Raw genomic sequence first — 25,682 nt, 5'->3', positions numbered from 1 at the left:
CATATAGACCATTTACCCTGTTACATAGTGGCCTATTGCTAGGTAAGTGCTTACTGGAGAGCTGGGCTGTTTTCCCACTACTTTACTGTGTCTAAAAGTAAATACAATTGTTTACGAAACCTGAAACTGTGGCCTAGAGCCCATACACTGTTGTTCCCCTGGCCTGTCACCAGACATCGCTAAGTGAATCTCACGCTGGCGGGTGGAGTGGCTGAGACGGGTGGGAATTGAGGCACGCGCCAGTTAGTCACTGAATCAGTAAACACGCTTTTGAGCCTGACTCTGTGCCCAGGGCCAGGATGGTTTTGTAGGATTTAATTTGTCCACATGTATACTTGTGGTGGATTCATTTCGATATTTGGCAAAGCCAATACAATATTGTAAAGTTTAAAAATAAAATAAAATTTTAAAAAAATGTGTCCTTATGGATGCTAAATTGTAAAATGTTAAGACTAGTCAACAGAGACGACTTGGCTTGGGAACAGTGGTACTAACCCTAGGCCAAAGGGAAGCCAGAAATGAGCAGTGTGGGGGTCTTGGGGTCAAACAAATCTCTATGGAAAAAGCTGGGCTTCACAGGATGTTCAGAAAATTGAAAAGCTGCAGGAAGCAGGAAGGGTGCATATGAAAGAATGAAAAAAAGGGCATGTGGTAAGATGAGATGTGAGCCTATTAGAAGTGTCGTGAAAATAATCACATTTTTTTTAAAACTGAAACTTGTATTTGTATATTCCTTAATGTACTGGTATCTGTGATTTTAGTAATGTATTTAAAAGATGCATGATGTTTACTAGTTTCTAACTAGTTAAACAGTAAAAAACTTGTTTCTAAACTCTCTCCAAAGGCACAAGGCAAGTCTTTATTTTCTAATAATATGATTACAGTAATTACATTTAATTAATTATTGACCTCAGAACACATAATGTATCGTTCCATTTATTCTCTAATTTTATCCAGTAGATTTCTCATCCAACTCATATTCACCCTCCAATTACAGAGAACTTGCAGACCTGGCCTCTTGTTTTCACTGAGCTTTCATTTTATAATGCTTTAGGAAAAAATTATATGCATAGACCTGGAAGAAAACAATGATAGTTTAATAATGCGACATGGAAGCTGTGGACTCCTCAGAAAATTTTGTATTGATTTCAATAGAGCAGAACTAATTCAATACTTTCTGGGCATAGTACACTAGAGAGAATCTTTCAATGAACGCTGCAATGAGATGACCCATATTTGTATTGCAAAATAAAGCATGAAACAGTTTTAAGTTCAAAATAGAAATATCCTTAGCAAATTAGGTACAAAATGTTCCCTAGGTACCATAGAAGACATCCCAAATAACACTGCCAACTGTAGTGGGAGCAGTTATACATAATTTTCTAAGTCATTTACTACCCCCTGAATAGACTGGATATCCTCCCCACACAGAACATATGTCTTCTGGGTCCTGATTCCCTTGGTGATAGAAATCCACGTCCATGCTCCCAGCTCAGGCTGAAGGAAGGCCTTCCTCCAGACAGGTCCAGGGACCAGGAACAGAATGGCCAACTTTTCAAAATGGATACACTGCACTCATTCTTAAACAAACAAAAAAAAAGACCCTGGAACCATACTATCTCCATGAGGTCAACAGTAGGTATCTGACTTACTTTGGAGGAAAATGACTTGTTATTAGTTTATTTGCATTCTTCAGTTTCAAAACTCTTAAATCTTTCCATTTCCAATAACCCCAAACCTCTGAAACCCCATTTAAAAAATCTCCTGACCTCTAACCATTACCTCCTATTCTTCCAGCTTACTGATTCTAGTCTTACTCCAGAAACTTCCTGAACTTACTGGGGTCCATCATTACCAGAAATTACAATTTTGAGTCCTTCTAACCATCCTTCTCACACTCTCACTCTATACTTACAGTTTGGATTCTATGGTTCAGCTGTATAACTATTCCTTGAAAACACTCAAGTTTCTCACCACCTCCCTTTTATTCATTATACTTCACCTGTCAAAACTCCAACCATGGAGTATGTGATAGACTGAATTGCGTTCCCCTCATACAAATTCATGCTTTGAAGTTCCAACCCCAATGTGACTATATTGGAGACAGTGCCTATAAGGAGGTAATTAAGGATAAATGTGGTCATGAGGGTGGGGCCCTGAACCCACAGATCAGTGTTTTTATAAGAAACATCAAAGCTCCCTACCCGCTACTCCTCTCTGTTGCTCTCTTTTTCTCTCAATCTTCCACATGAAAACACAGTGAGAAGGCAGCTATTTGTAAGGCAGGAAGATTGTTCTCACCTGAAACTGACCATGCTGGCACCCTGATCTCAGACTTTCAGCTTCCAGCACTGTGAGAAGTAAATTTCTGTTGTTTAAGCCATTTAGTCTATGGTTCTTTATAATGGCAGCCTAAATAGACTGATACAGTGTTAGGCAGAATAATGGCTTCTCAAAGATGTCTACAACCTAATCCCTGAAGGTGTGAATTTGTTAGAGTGTATGGCAAAGTTGTAGATGGAATGAATGCTGCTAATAGTGGAACTTGAGATGGAGGCTCATCCTGCGTTATCTGGGTGGGCACACCGAGCAAAGAGGGAGAAGCAGAGAGTCAGGAGCATGAGAAACTGATGAGCTGGATGCTGACTTTAAAGATGGAAGGGAGCAGTGAGCCAAGAAATGCACTCTAGAAGCTGGAAAAGGCAAAGAAAACGGATTCTCCCCTGGAGTCTCCAGAAGGCATGAAGTCTTTTGGACATCTCAAATTTAGCCAAATGAGACCCATTTTTGACCCATTTTGATCCATTTTTGTACCTCAAGCAAAATAAGATAATAACTGTTTTTTGTGATATGTTGGAGCAGCAATAGCAAACTAATACCCACAATTAAACGCAATGATCTACATACTGCTGGCCAGCACCCACAGAGCTGATCACTGGAATAATTACACAACCTTGCTAACTGGCCTCCCTTCAAATATGATGACATATCAAATTGACCTCTTGATATTTCCAATCAATCTTAGCACAATCTCTTTTTTACAAATTCACTTTCTCCCTTTCCAAGGTGATTATTTCTTACCTTTGCTTTCCTCAGATCTCTGACACCACCTTTCCTCAATTTACTCTCAGCTAGTACTTATTTCTTCATAGAAAACTGATTACAGTTAGGGTAATATAGCATCTTCCCACCATTTCTCTAATCTGCTTTCATTGCTATTGCAACTCAATGCATATGCATCCTGCCTTCCACATGCACTGGATGAACTGTCTGTGAGCCAATCGAAAGCTAATCTCTCCTACTGAGCCCTAGATCCCTTCCCTCTTAACTTTTCAGGGACCACCTTAATGGCAAGAGCATTAACTCAGCTCGTGGAAAACATGTACAAGTCTTAATTGCACTTTTTTCACTCACATGCCACTTCCAAATGTACAAGTAATTTTTGTATGTCCTGAGTCCAGTGACTTCTCTCATTTCTACTGTTAAGGCTCAGTCCAGTTTCCCCTTCATCACTCACCTGGATGTAGACTATAACATCCCTGTCTTCACTTTCTACTACTTACAGACTTAGGGACTGTTTTCTAAAGTGAAGCTTAGATTTAACTACTTCCTGACTTACCATCTTCAAAAATCTCTCCACTTCAAAAGTAAAAATTCCAGGCTTTACTATAGGGTATAAAAATGTATATCATTGGACATGTCTACTTTTCCATCTCACTTTCTACAACTCCTCTTTCTGTTTACTTTAGTCATGCTGACCTTCTTCTCTCTTTTGTCTTCTGTTTCACAAATGAAACAATCTGTTCCTACTTCAGGGCCTTTGCTTTTGCTTGAATTGATCTTCCTCCACTTCATCGATTGGATAGCTGTCTTCTCCTTATTGATGTCTCAATTCAGATGTCACCTCTTTTAATATGGCTTCAATGGCCCTATCCAATCAAACCTAAGGTTATTATGTTACATTGCTGGTAAAAAGAAAAAAAAAACTTTCTTCATAGCATGTATCAGTACCTAAACGTATTCATTCCATTATTCACTTATTGTCTGCATGGCTCCATCAGAATACACGCAAGGCATATACTCTTTCAGTGAAGTTTTATGACTAATTCTTATATACTAAATTCCACTACAGAGTCAACTTGGTGGAAGGAAGATTTGGGCAAGCCAAAGTCTTTTTCATGTGATCATTTACTCGTCCTTGAAAGTAGTATGAAAATAGCATTCCTGTGACTTGCGATAGTTCTGGCCAAAGTTGGCATCATTAGAAAACAGTCCAGGCAGTGGCAGCACCCACCTTTATCCTGTTGATTCTGGGACAGGACTGATGACAATAACATGTATTTCAAATGAACAACTTATACCTGTAGGCATCTGTATTTTAATTTTTATTCTACCACTGCAGTGATGAACGGTTTGGGGCTGTCGCTGCATTTTTTGCTTATGCATTGGTTTGATTTCTCAGATTGGAATGGAATAATCTTGATGCTAGAAACAATGTATAGTTCTTTAAATCACTATAGTACCAAGGACATAGCAGGTTCTCTATGAATAGTTTGACTCATTGATGGATTTTCAGTGGAGTTAGGAATGTTACTTACCTTCCTGGGACTTTCCTTTCCTCCATGCTTAACAACAATGTCCACATTCTACCTTATCCATCATGCTGTTATGTTAGCTATGAGCAGAGGAATAATCATTCCCCTTTCTGATTTACAAAATAGAATGTTACTTAAGTTTCTTCGATGGTGATGGCATAAACTCTTAAAAGCTTTTCAGTAGAGGCTTAGCTGTTGAAGATCCAGTGAGACCATTCAAAAGCTTAACTGCTGAAGATGCAATGAAACTCCATAATAAATTGATATCCTATATCATGGGCTGCACAAACAGGAATGTTGTAAACTTTCAATGTATCATTTGGCATTATATAAAGGTACACATTTTCTCACTTAGAAGATTGCTTTTTGAAAATCTGATTGTGTGAGGGTAATAAGTCTATTTTGTTGTGATACATGTGTTTCTCTGACTGGTACAATATCCATGCTTTGATTTTTGCTTTTCTTGACTGAATCAATCATAGTATAATATATAAATGAAGTGGTTAACATTAAGGGGGTGGCAAAAACTTTAGGGAGGAAGCTAAAGTTAAAAGTATAAGAGACAGTCCTTTTTGTTGCTGGTTTAAAACAATAAAAGTATTCAGTGTGTACAGAAAAAAAAATTCTATTAATTAGTTCTTTTGTTGTAATTTAGCTCTGCCCTAGGAAAATATACTCTTTTTGTGTTAAAAGATTATGTGAAAACAAAGATCTTTCATTTATTCAGCCAATCATCTTTGCTATTACCTTGTAAGCTTCATAAATATGAGGATGGGGTCCGTACGGTTCCATTTGTTGCTCCAGTTAGTCATAGTGCCTGTCTGAAAGTCAAATGCATAAATGCTGTGTCTAATGTAAAATCTCATAATTACCCATTGACAGGCTTTCCTGATGACTCAGACAGTAAAGAATCCACCTGCAATGTGGGAAACCTGGGTTCGAGCCCTTGGTTGCAAAGATCCTCTGGAAAAGGGAATGGCAACCCACTCCAGTATTCTTGCTGTAGAATCCCATGAACAGAGGAGCCTGGTGGGTTACAGCCCAAGGGGTCACAAAGAGTCGAATACGACTGAGCAACAAACACTTTCACTAACTTGTTAAGGATTTCATGCCTTCCTAAATATTTATTTCTCCCACACATGAAAAATACATGAAAATAACACATGAATATTAGAATGATAAAATGTATAATCATTTCCCTGAAGATAGTCACTTACAGACACATTCAAAACAAGGAATAATGACATTTATTTGAAGATGGGGATGAAGTATGTGCAATAAGGGTGTATAACATGAAACTGGCAATTGTAGAACCCCTCAGCTGAATCACACTATTCTCATAAAAAGCTTAACCAATTCACTATTAGCTGAGACTGGTTCCGCTGTTAAGAAAAGAATAATGACACCATGAAAGCAAAGATAAAATGTTAACCTCTTATGGGACAAGAAAGTGAGGTAGAGACACCAGGAAGAATCCACTGACTCTAAAATCCTGTTCTTCCCCTTATAGCACAATCCTTCAATAAATGCAAAAACCATAGTGGAACTGTTGTGATCTTTCCCCACATTATTTCAAAAGTTCAAAGAGATGCTCAATCAAATCAGATGTTGAACTATTCAAAGGTAGTTATCTCTCCTTTTATACTTGGTTTGAAATTCTGTTTAGCCTTGAAGCAGGCTTCTGTGATCGAAGGTGGTAAATGATAGATAGAGTTCAACAGAGTTCTGTGGTGAAGGGTAAGTATTTTAGTGTGTCCGTGACCTGATCCAAAGGCTATTTCTAGCAGTTTGTCATTTAGTACAGAGAAGGTTAGTGAGGTCATGTTGATATATGATCTTTTATGCTCTGAACTTATCACTGCAGTGGAATCAGCCCTACAATTCTCATTAACAATGAGCCACTATTTTTTGATACTAAAGAATAAAATAAAATAACTGCTTTACTTTATTCTCCAAACTAAAATATAAATAAAACTCAAAGCTTAAAGTTTGAAGTATTTAGCTGGAGAAATCTAGGGCATCTTTATTTTTACCCACAGAAGTAAAAATAGCTTTAGTATTCTCAGAAGAAAACCAAATAGTATCACATTGATGGAATTGCCAGTGAGAAGCGTCTGAACGTTAACATCACCATGATATATATTTAGTTCTAGCAATGAGATTACCTGAAAAAACATTCTAGCATCCTAGCACACATTCCAAAGGGAATAGAATTCTCTAAAGAAAGAAAATGCTGAAGGTGGGAAAGCACTGTGGGATGGGAAAACAACAGCAGCCTAGGATTTAGGACATGAGTCCTAGTCTCTGATTTGCCCATGTATGAGCTAAATGACATGCAGCAAAGACCATAACCTCTCTTTACTTGGTTGTTTCTTGCTTGGATTTCACTGACAACCTTTTTGAATGTTTCCAAGTCGGCTGACAAGCCTACCAAGTTTCTTAACCCATCTGAACCACAGACCTTTCTAATTTGGTCAGATTCATCACTGGTTCCAACAGTATTAAGGACAAAGTTGAAATTTCTTAGCAAGCTGTTCAGGTCTTTCAAGGTTGAACATTTGTTCACCTCTCTAGCCATCTTACCCTACTTCCCTCCTCCTCCGCCATCCTCTTACCATGCAGAGCTACTTAAACTTCTGCTCTTTTATCCACAACTTCATTTCCCCCACCACTGACCCAACCAACTCTCCCATCATAAAGTTCACTAACTGCTTAATTCAACTTAATGGCTGCCTCTTTCAAGCAGTTTTATTGATCTTTCCTTCTGGGTTTGGTACCATCCACTATTTTCTTATTTACTCCCACTTTCACTACCCATTAGACTAAAACTTCTTGGCAAATAGTAGTAAATGAATGTATAATGAATGAATGAAAATCAACTCTCCTTATTTCTATTATTTTTTAAGGGGAAGATGGAGCTGAGTCATTGGCTAATACCATAATTAAGAAATAAAGTCATCATTTTTACTGGAAATTAAAAATATCTCCCCTCTCCTCATTCTGGTTGAATGCTCTGGTAGAGAAAAGCTGATTAGTTAATGAAACTAATGTTAATTCATCAGAATATTAAGATTAATCTTAAAGTGACTGTTAGTTCCTATTAGTTTCTAAGCAAAAGAATCTTGTAATTGGCTTTAAATGATAAGTTCCTCCCCACTTGTTCAATAAATCCCCCCTTTTCCTACCCTTTCTTAGTTCCACCTGATTATGATTTATAGATGGGTGTCACCTATCTCTGCCAAAAGCACAGAGGCAGCCTGGATCGATGGAATAAAAGATTAATTCCATACAGAATCAGAAAATCTGGGTTTGAGCTTATATATTCTTATGGTGATTTTGGGCCATGGACTGAATCTTTTGGGCTTCATTCTCCTTTTCTGTAACATAGGATGGTGCCCATCTCACAGAGTGATAAGGTAAGGCTCAAATAAGATTATATGTGCTATGAAAGCACTTTGCAAACAATTAAATGCCAAATAAACATACCATCACTCTAAACCCAAAGGACAGTATTACTTATAACCAGCTCTTCAAGTCTAATTTTTCCTAGAGATAATATATTTGGCAAAAAAGGACTAATTTGAACTTTATCACCTCTGCTAAGTGGTTAGGATAGAAACTAGAAAAAAAAAAAAAACCTGAAGAAAGGAGGAAGATCAGTACATTCATTAGCCCAGATATAAACCACAACACAGATCTCTGACTCTGCTACTTGGAATTCAGAAAGTGACATCTCTGTCCTGTAGAACTATGCCTGGTCTCAGACATTTCTCTCTCTGGCCAGACAGTCACCTCTACGATGGGGAATTGTTGGCAAGAATAGGAATTCAGAGCACATTGAATGTCTCTACAGTGTCTCATATTCTGAAAACGCCTTTGCAATCAATTTATATATTATGCCTCACAAAGACCTAGAGGAGTATGTTAATATTATCCTTGGACCAGAAAAGGAAGACAGCTAGCAATTAAGTGATTTGCCTCAGGTCACAGAGGGAATTAATGCTGACATTAACATTCACAGGGCCTTCTCTCTGTGCCAGGAGAACTCTTTTACTCCTCGAGTTGTGGGTTTTCAGTATTATGACCAGACTTAACCTGTCTTCAAGGCAGATGACCTTTAGGGACTGTTGAAGGTCTAAGAAGGCAAGTATACACTTTGTGCTGACTGAGCCATGCCCATATGTCAAAAGTTTTCAGTGGAAAAAATGATACAGAGAAAGAAGTTGATTTATAGTTAGGCAGGACATACAAAAAAGAAACAGGAGTGCAAATTTGTGTTTTGTCTTAAGAGTTTGATGTTCTTTCTAGCAGACTGTTCTCAAATGGTTGATTTCTTTTTTTTTTTTTAATTTTATTTTTAAACTTTACAAATTGTATTCTTAAGGATGGGAGTTAACTGTATTAAAAACAGTCTGTATATAAATTATAAAGCAATTGTATGGGACTATTACCACTATTTACTATTATCTTGACCACTGGTTCCCATTTTTAAAATCTTTCTACCAATTCATTTTGGTTATGCATCCTAACCCACCTGTGGAACCTCATATTTACTTCCATATTTTAAAATTTCAAGTTCGCTTACCTTATTAACCATACACTAAAGTGAAAGATAGAAAGGTATATATCTTAGGCATTAATCTCATTACCAGTAATTTCTAGTTCTTTTAGACAGGTGGTAGGAGGGTACTGACCCATTCCCTTTTAAACCAGGATGATATAAATCTTACCCTGGTCATTGAAATATGAGCAGAAATGACACACGCTGCTTCGAAGTGAAAGCTTTAAGAGCTAGTGTGACATGTGTCACAGATATTTCTCTTTTTGCCACAGTAGCTATTTTCCAGGTAGTATCTTGTCTATTTGCCTGGTACTAAACTGAAGCCCAATGGAACAGAGGAGTCCAACCCATGGTGAGCATGTATCTTGAGAGAGAAAAAAAATTCATTTTAAACCATTTAGATTTGTGGGTTGTTTGTAACTAAAGCATAATATATACTGTCCTAACTGATACAGTTCACCTTGTTCAAAAGGAACACATACACTGAAGGGAATAAGAGATTATCAATAGGAAAGGATGTCCACGCACTAAAGTGAAAAGTAGAATGCATTGTCTCTGAGGGAAGGCAAACAGAGGAGCAGAAAGTGACCTTGTCTGGATGTATCAGTCAAATGCCTTCCTAACACAGGTGGTAAAACTGGCATGGTGGTCAGACCACCACTGGGAGGTTTTACCCATTTCAACATGTCAAAAATTTTATTCTGTAGGGAGCCCAGAAATAAACTTATGGACCTATGGCCAATTAATCTATGACAAAGGAGGCAGGCATATACAATGGAGAAAAGACAGTCTCTTTAACAAGAGGCGCTGGGAAAGCTGGACAACTATATGTAAAACAGTGAAATTAGAACATTTGCTCAGACCACATACAATAACAAACTCAAAATGGTTTTGAGTTTACGTGGTTTAAAAGTAAGACATGAAACTAGCAAGCTAGAAGAGAACATAGGTGAAACACTCTTCGACATAAGTCATAGTAATATTTGCTTGGATCAGTTTTCCAAGGCAAAAGAAATACAAGGAAAAATAAACAAATGGGACCTAAATAAACTTTAAAGCTTTTATACAGCAAAGGAAACCATCACAAAACAAAAAGACAGGGTACTGAGTGGAGAAAATATTTACAAATGATGCAACCAATGAGGAGTTAATACCCCAAATATACAAACAGTTCACACAACTCAACAGCAAGAAAACAAACAACCCAATCAAAAAACAGGCAGAAGACTTGAATAGACTTTTTTCAAAGAAGTTACACAGATGGCTATCAGGCACATGAAAAGATGCTCAACATTGCTAATTGTTAGAGAAATGCAAATCAAAACCACAGTGAGGTATTTATCACTCATACCTGTCAGAATGGTTATCATCAGAAAGTCTACAAAGAACACATGTTGTAGAGGATGTAGAGAAAAAATAACTCTCCTACACTGTTGGTAGGGATGTAAATTGGTGCCGCCACTGTGGAAAACAGTATGAAGGTTCCTTAAAAAGCTAAAAATAGAACTACCATATGAGCTAGCAATTCCACTCCTGGGAATATATCCAGGAAAAACAAAACTATTAATTCAACAAGGTTCGTGCATCCTAGTGTTCATTACAGTACTGTTTACAAAAGCCAAGACATGGAGGCAACCCAAGTGCCCGTTCACAAATGACTGGATTAAGACAAATGTAATGGAATATTACTCAGCCATGAAAATAATGAAATATTGCCATTTGCAGCAATGTGGATGGACCTAGAGAATATTACGCTTAGTGAAATAAAGTCAGACGTGTGTGTGTGTGCTAAGTTCCTTCAGTTGTGTCCAACTCTTTGTGACCATATGGACTGTAGCCTGACAGGCTCCTCTGTCCACGGGATTCTCCAGGCAAGAATACTGGAGTGGGTTGCCATGCCCTCCTCCAGGGGATTTTCCCAGCCCAGGGATAAAATCTGCATCTCCTGAGGCTCCTGTATTGAGGCAGATGCTTTACTGCTGAGCCACTGGGGAAGCCCATAATGTTAGACAAAGAAAGACAAATACCATATGATATCACTCACATGTGGAGTTGACAAAATAATACAAGTGGATCTACACAAAATAGAAACAGACTCACAAACATAGAAAACAAACTTCTGGTTACCAAAAGGGAGAGGTATGGGGGAGAGAGCCAAATTAGGGGTATGGGATTAATAGATACAAACTACTATACATAAAGGGCTTCCCTGGTGGCTCAGAAGGTAAACAATCTGCCTGGAATGCAGGAGACCCAGGTTCACTCCCTAGGTCAGGAATATCCCCTGGAGAAGGAAATGGAAACCCCCTGCAGTATTTTTGCCTGGAGAATTTAATGGACAGAGGAGCCTGACATGCTACAGTCCATGGGGGTCACAAAGAGTTGGACATGATTGAGTGACTAACATACACACACTATACATAAAATAAAGATGTAACAAGGATTTACTGTATAGTACAGGGATTTATACCTAGTACCTTGTAACAACCTAGAAGGGAATACAATTGGCAAAACACACACACACACACACACACACACACACTGGAATCACCATGTTGTACTCCTGGAACTAATACAACATTGTAAATCAACTATACTTCTATAAGAAAATTTGTTGTGATAAAATGGCAGAATCTGACAGATTCTTGACTTATCCAGAAAATAAAATGACCTTTCAAAAGCAACATTCTGGTTTTTCAAAAGCTGAAGAGGCAGAGAGAAGAAACGTAAGTTAGAATTAAATTGTCTCACGAAGGAAGAATTGCTTAAGGTGAAGGAAATAACGGAAAACATGGGAAAAAAAATAGCAATGAAATTAGGAAACACTGGACATGGAAATATACTCCAGCTTCTAGAAAACTGAATACAAAAGATTTAGAGAAATTTTGATAACAAAATCAAAATTTAAGAGGAACTGGGAATCTGGCATAAGCTAGTATATTATATTCCAATAAGGTCACAATACCCTGCTGGCTCAGACGGTAAAGCGTCTGCCTGCAATGCGGGAGACCTGGGTTCGATCCCTGGATTGTGAAGATTCCCTGGAGAAGTCAATGGCAATCCACTCCAGCACTCTTGCCTGGAAAATCCCATGGACGGAGGAGCTTGATAGGCTACAGTCCATGGGGTCACAAAGAGTCGGACACAACTGAGCAACTTCACTTCACTTCAAGGTCACAATCCTGAGTAGGAACCCTCAGTCCTTGCAGGATATTATATTACTCCATTAATTAATTCAACAAATGTTTATTGAGCAACTACTAGGAGAGAAGAATTGTGTTAAAATGTTGAGAGTCAAAAGAGAATATAGTTTTGCTCTCAAGGAGCTTACAGTGTAGTGAAAAAAAAGATAATAAACAAGCTAGCATTTATTACATACTTAGTATTTGTTAGTGATTATGACAGGGACTTAGCATAATTTTTTCCCTAATTTTTACAAGTCTGCTGCATAGGGGTTATTGTCCTTTTAAACAGGAGACCCTGAAGCTCAGGGAGATACAATAATTTGGATGTACATTTAAAAAATAAAAATGATTGACTAAAATAGGACTTGAAATCAACTTTCTGTGATTTCAGTCTCTGTATTCTTTCAACCATGTTTTGATGCCTTCATACCTAACTTTAAAATTATGTGATACCTTCTTTACATTTTTGAAATGTTAATTTGTGTGTGTGTGCGTGTGTGTGTCTAATCCATAATTAGACAATGGATTCATCTCACAGGGAAAAAACTACCTTTTTATATGATTACATTTTAATCTCTTTTTTTTTTTGTAGTTCAACTGGAAGATGATTTTAGAAATTTATGGCACATTAATGATTTATAAGCCATATTTTGAGAATCTTTCTAGTAAGTCACATGCAAAATACTAAATTGCTTTTCAGGAAAGAGTCTAGAAATCAAATTTAACACAGGAAGAGGAATACTCTTAGATCTAAAATAACAAAATGTTCTTTAAAGAGATCAGCAATGATTAAGCTGGTTTTATAAATTTATAAATTTTATATTTATAAATTTATAAGAAAGTAGAAACTTTCTTCTTTTAGGAGCATTTAATTCTTTTTCTTCAGGATTTGAATTCCAAGAACTCAACAGGGAAGTTTCTCACAGTGTCCCCCATCAGAAATCCCAGTAACGCACATCGATAAATGGAGGAAGACTTGGCATCTGAGACTGCAGCTCACCATTTACTACAATCCCAACAGCTAAACTGATGTTAGCATTCTGGAAGAAAAACTGCACCCATGGTGCTGAGTTGCTTCTACGAGTCTTGAGCCAAATATTAATGTAAATTGGAAAGGAAACAAAAAGCATTCAAACTCTCATGTACCTTGGGTTTATAAATAGGAATTCAGTCACTTTAAATTCAGTTGGATTTCTGGAAGGAAAACTGCTCTTATCTTTGTATTACTGCTCTGACCCACAGTTTATGTATCGCATAAGAGTGTTGTAACTTTTCAGCTACAACACAAAGAGAAAGCTCTGTATTGGAGGCTTCTGTGGTAACGCTCACTCCAGCAAACACAGACACACACCAGAGTGGCAGCCCAAGGTATTACAAAGACATGAGCTATTTCACTCGGATGCCTTTCTGTAATCTGTGCATCAAGGAACAATTTACGGTTGGTTCTTTTACTTTTTTGTTTCCTTATTTTGATTTAAAAAGTAATACATGTTCATTACAGAAACTTTAAGAGTTCCAGGTAAGCCAAAAAAAAAAAAAAAAAATATATATATATATATATATAATCTCAATATGAAACAAAAGCTATTGGTAACATCTTGGCTTATATCTTTCTAAATCATTTTCTTTGTAAATAAACTAAATTTTCTTCCTATAAAAGTGCAATACTAGTTATTTATTATTTTTTTCACTTAATATGTTAACATGTTAAAGAAGATTTACAAATAATTTTAAATAGCTGTATAGTATTAGTGTGGGCCTCCCTGGTAGCTCAGCAGTAAAGAATCTGCATGCTAATGCAGGAGACACGGGTTTGATCCTTGAGTCAGGAAGACACCCTGCAGAAGGAAATGGCTACCCACTCCAGTATTCTTGCATGGTAAATTCCATGGACAGAAGAGTCTGGTGGGCTACAGTCTATGGGGTTGCAAAAAGTCCGACATGACCTCGCGGCTAAACAACAATAGTATTAGTGCATGGTTATTCTATTTTTTTTTTTTCTTCAATAAACCAAGCACTATATTTGAATATTTAGGCTATCTCCAATATTTGGTTATTATAGTAGCATTCCTTAAAGATATTTTTCAGCATCTTTGGAAAGAAACTGAATGCTTATTTTTTAAAAGTTGTTACTTATCTGTGAAAGCATTGGTTGCTCAGTAGTCTGACTCTTTGTGACCCCATTTACCTGTACATGTTTATTTTCAGCAAATGTTAAAAATAACATTTTGAAGGTGGTAAATAAGAAGTCCATAGAGCAGGCAGCTGCAACGGGCGCGCCATAGCGCAGCCATAGCACGGCCGAGAGGAGCCACCCCACGTCGGAGCTCGGGGCAGAAGCCGGGAGGACCCCATGCCCGAAGGGCGGCGGCCAAGAGGAGTTACCCAATGTCCGAGGTCAGGGGCAGCGGCCGAGAGTACCAGACTGCCACGGCGCAGGAAGGGCGGAGAGGAGCTACCCCGCGTCAGAGGTCGGGGGTGGCGACGAGAGGAGTTACCCCGCGTCCGAGGTCAGGGGTGGCAGCAGGGAGGAGATACCCCACGCCCCTAAGCCCGAGGCCAAGGGCGGCGGCGGGGAGGAGCAATCGCAGGACGGAAGCCAGGGGCGGTGGCCGGGAGGACCAACCCCACGTCCAAGGACCTGTGGCTGCACGGGTGCAGGAGGGCCTAGAGGAGCTATCCTACATTGAAGGTCAGGAAGGGCGGTGGTGAGGAGATACCCCTCGTCCAAGGTAAGGAGCAATGGCTGCACTTTGCTGGAGCAGCTGTGAAGATACCCCATGCCCAAGGTAAGAGAAACCCAAGTAAGACGGTAGGTGTTGCAAGAGGGCATCAGAGGGCAAACACACTGAAACCATACTCACAGAAAACTAGTCAATCTAATCACACTAGGACCACAGCCTTGTCTAACTCAATGAAACTAAGCCATGCCCATGGGGCAACCCAAGATGGGCGGGTCATGGTGGAGAGATTTGACAGAATGTGGTCCACTAGAGAAGGGAATGGCAAACCACTTCAGTATTCTTGCCTTGAGAACCCCGTGAACAGTATGAAAAGGCAAAATGATAGGATACTGAAAGAGGAACTCTCCAGGTCAGTAGGTGCCCAATATGCTACTGGAGAGCTGGGAGGGATTGGGGGCAGGAGGAGAAGGGGACGACAGAGGATGAGATGGCTGGATGGCATCACTGACTCAATGGACGTGAGTCTGAGTGAACTCCGGGAGTTGGTGATGGACAGGGAGGCCTGGTGTGCTGTAATTCAAGGGGTCGCAAAGAGTCGGACATGACTGAGCGACTGACCTGATCTGATCTGAAATAAGAAGTCAGCTGGCAAAAAAATAAATAAATAAAGTTTGCCAACTTTAAATCTTAGTTCTGACAGCCTGTCCTATCTTCTTCTCAGTTGGGGTCTAGTCTCAGGCCCAGCCTGGGGACGAGATGCCAGGGCTGGCTGCTTTCCCTGTCCTTGCTTCCCTTCTTAAAGACATGAGGGTTCTCCCCTGGCCCAGTCCCGCTACCAGCCCCTATTCCCAAGGGTGAGCCCAGTTTGTGCAATGCTAAAAGAAGGGTCCAGCTGGGATCCTCTGCCACTCTCCTTAGCTAAACTTGCTACCGACAGTTTCCAGAATGTCTGACCGGCCCTTAGAATCATGCCTTGGTCACTTCAGTCATGTCTGATTCTCTAAGACCCTATGGACTGTAGCCCACCGGCTCCTCTGCCCATGGGATACTCCAGGCAAGAATACTGGAGTGGGTTGATATGCCCTCTTCCAAGGATCTTCCCAAACCCAGGGATCGAATCTACATCTCTTATGTCTCCTGTATTGTTAGGCGGGTTCTTCACTATCAGTGCCACCTGGAAAGCCTCGTCTGGAGCCCTCAGGAGTCACTTTAGCAGGATCCAGGCCATCCTGACCTTTGGGGTTGTGCTTAAACATTTCACCATTTCACAAAAACTTTCTGTCATACATCACACATTTAGTGAGCCCCTCCTTTTGGGAAGATTGTCTGGGTCTGGGACATAGCTATGAACAATGCAATCTCCAACTTTATAAAGCGGGTCTATGGTTCACAAGTCCTGGGGAGGGAATTCTGAGGAGCGAGAGAGAAAGCATGCATTTATTACATCCAGTTGAAAAAAATCTCTGAAATTTTTCAGTAGGATGGTAGCTTATATTTAGTTTTCAATATGATGGTCAATCGTATTTAGTATGAAATGACTGTGGCGTTAGATATTTGTAATGTCTTTAGCTCTATGTGCTTTATTTTCATTATTTTCCCTTTAAACTCATGATAATCTTTGTTAACATGAGCTTGGAAGGAAAAGAAAATCACCTACGATATTTAAATTACACTTTTGTTAACATGTTATAAGAATATTATCATATGTGCCATCAGCTGGGCCTCCACCACCTACACATTTCCCACTTTTGCAGGAGTGTGTGTTGAACAATAAGGCGTGGGTCACAGAAGTAAAGAAACAGGGATGACTCACAGGTTATAATCTTATCATCATTTACACAAGATTGTAACATCTGATTCATTGAACTCTCAAAGTGAGGATATCTAATTTTAGAAACCGAGTCATTAAGCAAGTGAAAACAATTTTTTCCTATTTCAGTGTCAAGTGGTTTTGTACAGAAGTTTTAATTTTTTTGACACTGCCCATACTCACGATTATAAATTGGAAGAGGTCTCAGAAATATTCTAGCCCAAGACTTTAGAGATAGAGATGAGAAAACTGAGCTGAAGTCAAGTGACTTGATGTTCCTTCAATGTAGAGATTTGAATAACCAAAAGCAATGAAATATTCTTTAAAAAATTGAACAGAACAAGGTTTATACCCAAGAGAAAATTTTTTTCATAAAGTGTCAAGAAAAGGAAAATAATCAATTAATAGCTGTCCAATTATCAAATCCAAAATTTTTAGCCTGACATTAAAATTCCATTTTTTTTGTTTCTAACTAGGACAAGTTCTCCTCTCCAGCTAAATTAATTACACCATTTAGCATGCTAATACATGGCTTTGACCTTCTTTACACCTAACTGTGGTGTTGGAGAAGACTCTTGAGAGTCCCTTGGACTGCAAGGAGATCCAACCAGTCCATTCTAAAGGAGATCAGCCCTGGGTGTTCTTTGGAAGGAATGATGCTAAAGCTGAAACTCCAGTACTTTGGCCACCTCATGCGAAGAGTTGACTCATTGGAAAAGACTCTGATGCTGGGAGAGATTAGGGGCAGGAGGAAGAGGGGACGACAGAGGATGAGATGGCTGGATGGCATCACGGACTCAGTGGATGTGAGTTTGAGTGAACTCCGGGAGATGGTGATGGACAGGGAGGCCTGGTGTGCTGTGATTCATGGGGTCGCAAAGAGTTGGACACAACTGAGTGACTGAACTGAACTGAACTGAACACCTAGCTCAGAAATCCAACCCTCATTTCTCCAGAGAAATAGGTCTTTCCTTGGTCATGGAACTTTACTCACATGTAATTTGTAAGGAACACATTTACTTGCAAATACAAAATTTTCCTTTGGAAGTTCAGTAACTCTTTGCATTTGTTGATATTTGGTGTCCCCTAAATCTTTTTTTTTTCCTCCCCTAAAGATTTTACAACCATGTGAACTGCTAGGATGCACCAGGGAGAATTTGCTGCTCCCTGGATTTCTGTTTTCAAGCATTATGTAAGGATAGCAGCTGTCTCCCTTCTTATCTTTACTGTGGTCACCACCATGTCCACTTTCTAAAGTGGAGGTGAAACCTGGCTGTGCCTCTAGCAGTTCCCTTTCAGGAAGAGGGAACTTGCCATGAAAAGCTGCCTCTTCTGGCTTCAAGTCACCTCTGGAAGGCTCTCTGAACTCCCTAGCTTTGAGTTTTCCAATTGTTGTCCCTGCGTTTTTGTTCCGCGCTCTCTCTGACTGTTTTTGCCACTGAGGACCTAATACTTTACACTCTGTCCTTCTTGATGGTGCAGCTAGGGCTGGCTACCTCTGACGGTCCCAGCACCAGAGACCCCAGCACAGGTGACAACTGCCTCCAGCTTGGAGGGAAGGAGAAACCCAGAGTGCAGGTGACATCAAGGATGCAGGCTGGGCCAGGCTGAAGGCTCTGGTTGTCGAGTCATCAGTTTCATTTCCCTTAGTCTTTAGTCCTTATACTTCAAGCACTTCAACTCATCACACCCAGTCCCTGTGCCCACACACATGCAACAAGACTAAAAGATGTGGGTTGTTTCCTATATCAGACTGATCATGAGGTTTGGGTAAATGAGTTTTGAAAATATTCTGGCTTATATTTTTCCACTACTATGGCTCAGTTGTTTGGTAATCAGAACTGTTCAAAATCAGCTATCCCCTCTTTTTTTTAAGTCTAGTGGGACTAGCTGATGAAAACTAAATCCTGATAATGGGGGACAAACAACACAAAGTATTTAACTATAAAGATAATATCCTTCGTTTTTGGTACATTTGAGACAATGGAATTGAAGTGTATCTCCTCCTTCAGAAGTTAAAGGGTGCATATTATTAACAAGATAAAGGGTCCAAATTATTAACAATCAACAATTGATTTTCAGATTTATATTGTTTTGGATCATTTTGCATACTTCTCTCCAGAAGATTGCTCGATGGTAGTATGGAAAATGTCCTATAAAATGAGCAAGGAAGATGCAATATTTCAAAGCATGGTCTTTGGGGTGATTCCAGTTGTGTGGCAAGAAGCAATTTGCTAGGTTGGCTACTTTTGCTAGAAATTTCTCAAGAGAGGCAGCCAGGATATAAGATTATATATCTGAGATTGGCACTAAACTCTGTCTGGAGAAAGTAAATAAAATGTAATTGATTTTTCTCCGGAAATGTGATATTCTACTGAAATTTTAAAAAATGTAACAATGAATTAAATGACTTTATTTTCTTTCCCTTTAAAAATATAAAACACTGCTGAAGTTGAAATATATTCAGAAAGAATTATTATTTTAGCTTTTATAGTACCACATATCAAGAGCAATCTAACTGGCTTCCCCCAACTGAGAACAGTATGTACAACTTGAAAATTTTATGTCTTTCAGTAGAAAGTCCCTTCTTAATGCATACAGTTTTAAAGGTGCATTCTAAAGGTCATTTAAAAGTGAGAAGATTAAATTTTAGGACAATGTATCAAAAATAGATTAAAACATAAAATTTGATTTGGATTCAGCAAAAAAGCTACATTCCAGAAAACCAGTTTTCTACCATTTCATGAAACTGGTTAAGATTAAAAGGCACTGTCTGTCTGGCATCATCTACCCAAAGGTGATTCTCAAGAAACTGATTATCACGTAGAATTTTATTTCAATAATGGAACCTTATACCACATATTCCTATTTAAGGTACTAACACAATAAACCGCAGAAATGGGACCCTAAATCGAGCTTCTTCTGATTAATCGATTCCCACAGTGCAGAGAGAGTACTTAGTGGATGCAAGGCTGAAATGACTGCACAGCCTCAAATATATCAACCTGATGACTACATGACTTTCCTTTCCTGCTGACTCCTTGTCAATACACCGTAGCCTACTTGGCATTGTTTGACACACTAAAATGCAGAAATAGGCAAATAGCGCAGTTTTCTTTTGAAGTAAAAAACATGCAGCATGGAAGCTGACAGGCGCTGTTACAAGGAACTAGGAGACAAAGTCCTCGGAGAAATTTCAGAAAATACCTACAGGAGACCAAGACAACAAAGCTCCGAGGTAAAATTCTACCTGAGAAACTATTCAAAGAACAGCTTGGACATTATATTCTTGTTCTTTCTTCACCACGATTAATATCATCAGTTCCTTAGGCATTTAGTAATAAACAACATTTCAAAAACACTCCCTGGATACACCAAGAAAAAAGTGCCAGATAACACATTCTACACAAGCAAAGAATTTAGTGTAGAGAGAGATGTTTTTTTAAAAAAAAAGTAAGAAGAAAATAAAACAGAGAGCCTTTAAAAGTTTTACATAATGAGTCATTCATAAGTAGTAATTCAGGTCAGCCCCACACAAACATGCAAAAAATTCCATTTCACTCTTTTCTCCAGCTACTTCTGTTGGGAGTGTCCCTCTCTCTCATCCCTCCTGTTTTGGTCTTATTAGAAGAGGGTCATGTAAGGGGTAGTATACTATAGTGGTTAAAGGCACTTTCATACAGCTAGGCAGATTTGGGATTAAAATACAAATTTCTCTAGTTACTTGCTATGTAAATTTGGGGAAGTCATCCAAGCATTCAGGGTCTCGTTTATTCATCTGTCATATGAGGATGACAATATCCATCTCCCAGGATTATTCTGAGAATCCAGTGAGATATCTACTGACTGCAGGAGACTAGCACAGAGTCAAAGATGTGGCACAAGTTAAATAAAGGACAACAGCTTTTATTATCATGAACTGATTTCTAATGGGTGAACATGATGCAAATGAAACTCATCCCTTGTACATTCCATTTAAGAAGAGATTTCTAGAGAGCTGAAGAACCCTCCGGGATCAAAGACATCAGTTTACTTCAGGAATTTCAGGCACCCTGCTAGGCTGGTGGGTTAGTTAACATTTGTCATGGGAGGCTTCCTTGCACTACCTAAATTAAACAGAGAGGAACACAGGTTCCTCTGAGCACTGAACCCAGGTCAAAAGACCTGGGTTCAAATGACAGTTCTGCCACTTGGCAACCTTGGGCACATCACTACTTGATCCTTCTTTGGCTCAATCTTTCTCTTTGGTAAGGTAAGGATAATGATAAATCACAGGGTTATTAAGAGGACTGTATGACACAAGGCATGAAAATAAGTGCTGTCAATGATCAGTGCTATGCAACTGCAATTTATTACCACGGTCCATTCCTTGCCCTTGGCAAGGAACATGCCCTGAGAGTGACAGAAATGTCTTACCATGGAGAGCCACACAATAATCTGGTTGGCTAACAATAAAACAGAGAAAAAAAGGATGGATGCAAGAAAGGTTGATTCTAGCATTTATTTGGTTAGCAGAATTTGAAAACCATAAAAATTATTGGGAAACAACTATGATATAAGCAACTAAGTGGGTGATTCTCAAAGCAACATGCTAAGTGAAAAAAGCCAGGCACACAAGTGTACACAGGCAGATGAATGGATAACAAACTGATATATATATATACAATAAATTATCATTCAGTCATAAAAGGGAAGAATATTCTCACACATTATGTGGCAGAACCTAGAGGACACTGTGTGTGTGTATGTGCGTGTGTGCATGTGTGTGCTCAGTTGTGTTGGACTCTTTGCAACCTCATGGACTGTAGCCCACCAGGCTCCTTTGTCCATGAAATTTTCCAGACAAGAGAACTGGAGTGGGTTGTCATTTCCTGCTTCAGGGGATCTTCCTGACACAGGGATTGAACCCTTGTCTCGTCTCTTGCGTCTCCTTCATTGGTGGGTGGATTCTTTACCACTGCGCCACCTGGGAAGCCTAGAGGACATTATGATAACTCAAATAAGCCAGTCACATGACAAACATATGATTCTACTTACAGGAAGTACCTAGATTCCATCTATATGTGGCTCCTAAATTTATAGAAACAGAAAGTAGAATGGCAGCTTCCAGGGACTAGGAAGAGGGGAGAATGAGGAGTTAGTATTTAATGGGTACAGAATTTTAGCTGGGAAAGATGAGAAAGTCCTAGAGGTGGATGGTGGTGACGGCTATACAACAATGTGAGTGTGCCTAATGCCACAAAACTGTACAATTAAAAGTAGTGAACATGGTAAAGTTTATGTTATGTGTATTTTAAATATCACAGTAAAACACAAAAAGAAGCCAGGCACAAATGGTACATATTATATAACTCAATTTATGGAAAATTCTAGAACAGACAAAACTGACTTATAGTGACAGAAACAGATCAATGGTTGTAAAAACACAGGAGATGGCTTTCTGGGGTGAAGGAAATGTGCTTTATCCTGAATGAGGTAGTAGATACTGAAATGAAACATTTTCAAAACTCTGTGTACTTAATGTGGGTTCATTTTATTATATGTAAACTGTATTTCATTGTTATTAATTTTATGTGTCAACTTGAATAGGCTGTGATCTACACAGTCAAAGGCTTTGGTGTAGTCAATAAAGCAGAGGTAGACGTTTTTCTGGAACTCTTGGTTTTTTGATGATTGAACGAATGTTGGCAATTTGATCTCTGGTTCCTCGGCCTTCTCTAAATTCAGCTTGAACATCTGGAACTTCATGGTTCGTGTACTGTTGAAGCCTGGCTTGGAGAATTTTGAGCATTACTTTTCTAGCATGTGATATGAGTGCAATTGTGTGGTAGTCTCAACATTCTTTGGTATTACCTTTCTTTGGGATTGTAATGAAAACTGACCTTTTCCAGTCCTATGGCCACTGCTGAGTTTTCCAAACTGGCATATTGAGTGAAGCACTTTGATAGCATTATCTTTTAGTATTTGAAATAGCTCAACTGGAACTCCATCACCTCCACTAGCTTTGTTTGTAGTGATGCTTCCTAAGGCCCACTTGACTTCACATTCCAGGATGTCTGGCTTTAGGTGAATGAGTGATCACATCATCATTGTTATCTGGATCATGAAGATCTTTTTCGTATTGTTCTTCTGTGTATTCTTGCCACTTCTTTTTAATATCTTCTGCTTCTGCTAGATCCATACCATTTCTGTCCTTTATTGTGCCAGAAATGGTAAATTCTTAAAGAGAGGGGAATACCAGACCACCTTATCTGCCTCTTGAGAAATATATATGCAGGTCAAGAAACAACAGTTATCACTGGACATGGAACAACAGACTGGTTCCAAAAAGGGAAAGGAGAATGTCAAGGCTGAATATTGTCACTCTGCTTATTTAACTTATATGCAGAGTATATCATGCGAAACACTGGGCTGGATGAAGCACAAGCTGGAATCAAGATTGCCGGGAGAAATATCAATAACCTCAGATATGCAGATGACACCACTCTTATGGCAGAAAGCGAAGAAGAAATCAAAGAGCCTCTTGATGAAAGTGAAAGAGAGAGTGAAAAACTTGCCTTAAAACTCAACATTCAAAAAACTAAGATCATGACATGGTCCCATCACTTCATGGCAAATAGATGGGGAAACAATGGAAATAATGAGAGACTTTATTATTTTGGGTTCCAAAATCACTGCAGATGGTAACTGCAGCCATGAAATTAAAAGATGCATGCTCCTTGAAAGAAAAGTTATGACTAACCTAGACAGCATATTAAAAAGCAGAGACATTACTTTGCCAATAAAGGTCCGTCTAGTCAAAGCTATGGTTTTTCCAGTAGTCATATATGGATGTGAGAGTTGGACTATAAAGAAAGCTGAGTGCTGAAGAATTGATGCTTCTGAATGGTGGTGTTGGAGAAGACTCTTGAGAGTCCCTTGGACTGCAAGGAGATCCAACCAGGCCATCCTAAAGGAGATCAGTCCTGGATATTCATTGGAAGGGCTGACGCTGAAGTTGATACTCCAATACTTTGGCCACCTGATGGGAAGAACTGATTCATTTGAAAAGACCCTGATGCTGGAAAAGATTGAAGACAGGAGAGAAGGGGATGACAGAGGATGAGATGGTTGGATGGTATCACTGACTCGATGGACATGAGTTGAGCAAGCTTCAGGAGTTGGTGATGGACAGGGAATCCTGGCATGCTGCAGTCCATGGGGTCACAAATAGTCAGACATGACTAAGCGACTGAAATGAACTGAATAGGCTATGGGGCAGTTGTTCATTCAAACATCAGTCTAGGTGATGTTGCGAAGCTATTTTCTTAGATGTGATTAACATTCAAATTAGTAGACTTCGAGCAAAGTAAATTGCCCAATAACATGGTGGGCCTCATGCAGTCAGTTGAATGCCTGAAGAGAAAAGACTGAAGTTCCTAGAAGAGGAAGGAATTCTGCCTCCAGACTGCATTTTGACTCAAGACCGCAACATCTGTTCTTGTTGCAAGATCTGGCCTGCCTTGCAGACTTCAACTTGCTAGCCCCCACAACTGTGTGAGCTAATTCCTAAAAATAAATTTCTCTCTCTATACACCTACCACCTACTAGCTCTGTTTCTCTAGAGAACCTTGACCAAGACACAAAGTTGATTTAAAAGAAAAAAGGTTACCTAGGATTCTCTGTAAGAAAGTAAAAATTTAGATTTATAGTTATAAAATATTGGCTATATCCCCTGTGTTGTACAACATATCCTTGTAGCTTATTTTATCCACAATAGCTTATACCTCTTAATTGCCCACTTCTGTCACACCCGTGCCATCTTCCCAGATGATGCTAGTGGTAAAGAATCCACCTGCCAATGTAGGAGATGCAAGAGACATGGGTTCAATCCCTGGGTCAGGAAGATCTCCTGGAGGAAGAAATGGCAACCCACTCCAGTATTCTTGCCTGGAGAATCCCATGGATGGAGGAGCCTGAAGGGCTACAGTCCTTGGCGTTGCAAACAGTCAGATATGACTGAGCAATTGAATACACATACATACACACCCCTTGTCCCTCCCTCCTCCTTCCCTCTCCCCACTGGTAACCACTACAGTTTGTTCTCTATATCTGTGACTCTGCTTCTTTTTTGTTATATTTACTAGTTTGATGTATTTGAGCCTCTATAGCATTGAATAGGTCTTCTAGATAATTCTAATATCACACCCCCCGCCAATCCAGGTTGAGCACTGGAAATATTCTTCAATCACATCTTAATATAGCTAAATAATATTTTAAGAATTTTAGAAACACATCAAGTTTTGTGTGCATGCCTTTTTAGTCCATGTTTCTTAGTATTATAAGTAGCAAAATATTCTTCAAAGGGGGAAAAGTTGTAACCCCTCTCCCCACAAAATGGGATAGAGGAACATAGTGCAACCCTGTGAATATTTTAAATTTTGGTTTTCATTCATCCAATAAATGGTGACCAAGTGCTTGTATTATGTCAGGCACTATTCCAAGGGCTCCAGATACATGGAGAGATGAACAAGCCAGACCAGATCCCTGCCCTCATGGAGCTTGCACTCCAGTAGGGGGAACCTTAAAGAGAAGCCAATTAGGCCTATGCTCCGAATATAGGTTTTCATGAAAAAATAAAAACTGCTCCATAGTCAATATACTAAACTGCCAGGAGATTAAACAATAACAAGAAACAAACCTGTAGATCACAGACTTGTATTTTTATCACAGCATTGAACTGAAAAGTACCAAACCAAGACTGTAGCAACACTCTGAGTGATTAAAACAACTGCTGAAGAGTAAAAAGTGCGGGAAAATAGAGTAAGCAATTAGCTCCAGTCCGATGTGAATGTCAGTGAGCGAATC

The 25,682-nt window shown here is 39.2% G+C and overlaps 1 protein-coding gene across 4 annotated transcripts in view; it reads right to left on the bottom strand.

The window, feature by feature from the left end:
* Nucleotides 1-25,682, bottom strand: part of HS3ST5 (heparan sulfate-glucosamine 3-sulfotransferase 5) — a 297,249-nt gene that overhangs the window by 48,526 nt on the left and 223,041 nt on the right. Inside the window, exons 1-2 of one of the 4 annotated variants that reach the window (XM_055535135.1) lie at nucleotides 10,508-11,523; nucleotides 5,343-5,416 (exon numbers count right to left, since the gene is read on the bottom strand). The exons of 2 other annotated variants lie outside the window; for them this stretch is intronic. The gene's annotated coding sequence lies outside the window, so the exon portion shown is untranslated. Of the gene's footprint in view, nucleotides 1-5,342; nucleotides 5,417-10,507; nucleotides 11,524-25,682 lie in introns of those variants that run through there. One more of the 4 variants, XM_055535134.1, reaches the window with a different exon arrangement.

Source organism: Bubalus kerabau, chromosome 9 (genome assembly GCF_029407905.1).
Source record: "Bubalus kerabau isolate K-KA32 ecotype Philippines breed swamp buffalo chromosome 9, PCC_UOA_SB_1v2, whole genome shotgun sequence".
Lineage (NCBI taxonomy): Eukaryota > Metazoa > Chordata > Mammalia > Artiodactyla > Bovidae > Bubalus > Bubalus kerabau.
The sequence above is the reverse complement of the archived record's forward strand: the minus strand, read 5'-3'. Positions and strand labels throughout refer to the sequence as shown.